Source organism: Ursus arctos, unplaced genomic scaffold, assembly GCF_023065955.2.
Source record: "Ursus arctos isolate Adak ecotype North America unplaced genomic scaffold, UrsArc2.0 scaffold_1, whole genome shotgun sequence".
Taxonomy (NCBI): Eukaryota; Metazoa; Chordata; class Mammalia; order Carnivora; family Ursidae; genus Ursus; species Ursus arctos.
Window position 1 is genome coordinate 40,160,977 of NW_026622763.1, and position 1,572 is coordinate 40,162,548.

The following is a 1,572-nucleotide window of genomic DNA, read 5'->3' on the forward strand; positions in this document are numbered from 1 at the left end:
AAAATATTAAAAGAAAATATAGATATTTATTTTTAGTGTCCTTGATGGTACATAAGTTTGGCTCTAGTTAATTGCACAGAGGGCAGCAGGGGGCATAGCTTTTCTGCAGGAAAAGAGAGAAGGCAGAAGGCAGGAAAGATTAAGAAGCACAATTGCCAAGGACAGGGTGTGTCTAGTGTGAAGTGGGTGGAATAGGGGCACCTGGCTGACTCAGTCCCTAGAGCATACAACTCTTGATCTTGGGGTTGTGAATTCGAGCCCCGTGTCGGGTGAGGAGATTACTTAAAAAAACAAAAATAAAATCTAAAATGCATGGTGTACCACTAAAAACCCAAGCCAAAGTTTTTAGTTTTTGTTTCTCGTTATTGTGTTGTTAGGGGAAATGAAGGAACCCCATGATTATGGAGGCATAGCAATTCACTGGGGTGTAAGCGTGAAGCTCCCAGCCTCCTCTGGTGGAATCCCCGGGCAGTGGGCTCCTTTTATACCTGACTGATATTCCCACCCAATTCTGTAACTTCCCAGTCCTATTTCTAATGCTCAGTCCCACTCATTTCTCAACTTCAATCTCAAGAACAAAGCAACCCCAAACTCCGATGTCAGTCTAGTGGGAGTGGGGGTGGGAGATGTGTCTGCCTCCACACATCCACCTTCTTCTTTCCTAGAGAGGACCACCCGAGGTTTGGGGGATGGAATGAGAGGCGGGATCTCCTCACTTGACTCCTTTGGGGAGGAGGGCAGGAGGGGCTGCGACCAGGTTGCTGCTGCCTCTCTAATGCTAACAGATTTTCTTCCCCACAATAGCTGCCCATCGTCACCCTCCCTGGGTCACATGTCCTGCCACACAGTCTCCCGACATGGGGTCTGGCTCAAGCTCAGCCTCTGTTTCTTTCTCTCAGCGCAGGCCTCGCCCTACCCAAGGGGCCGTCTTGTACAACATGCTCTTGGAGGTGGTACTGGCAAGGTGGCTCAGGCTCAGTTATGCTTTGTCTACTCCACTTAGAGGAAATTCTATCCTCGCAGTGCAAATGGTGGAAATGCGGTCTGGAGCCTCAGGAAGAGTGAATTAGAGCCCTTTGTAGGAGACAAGGGGAACAATAGAAAACCATCTGTCATTAACTCAAAGGAATGCATCATTCCTAGAAGTAATGCAATTGGGGGGGGGGTGGATAGAGCAAACTCCCAACCCATCTCCTGATTCCAAGCAGTAATGTAATGCCCAGTACACAGACAGAGAACACATCAGATGCTTTAATTGGTGAAACCAGATACTGCATTTGATTTTAGCTAATAGGCAGAGAAGAGATAATGGTTCTACTTAAGCCACACCTTTCCCTTTCCCACTTGAGGTGGAAGCTACCACCTCCAGAGCTCCCCACACCTCTCCAGGGCTCTGAATCTTGCCCTGATAATGCTCTGAACTGTGCAAAAGCTCCTGAAAAAAAAAAATCTTTCTTACCGGAAATGATTAGGTTTTTTAAAAAAGATTTAATTAATTATTTATTTATTTATTTATTTGAGAGACGGAGAGAGAAAGGGTGGGCACGAGCAAGGGAAAGGGGCAGAAGGAGA

General features: G+C 46.6%; 1 pseudogene; it reads right to left on the bottom strand.

Annotated features, from left to right (window-relative positions):
• Positions 1–1,127: 1,127 nt before the first annotated feature.
• Positions 1,128–1,307, bottom strand: LOC113250935 (U2 spliceosomal RNA; annotated as a pseudogene).
• Positions 1,308–1,572: the final 265 nt, after the last annotated feature.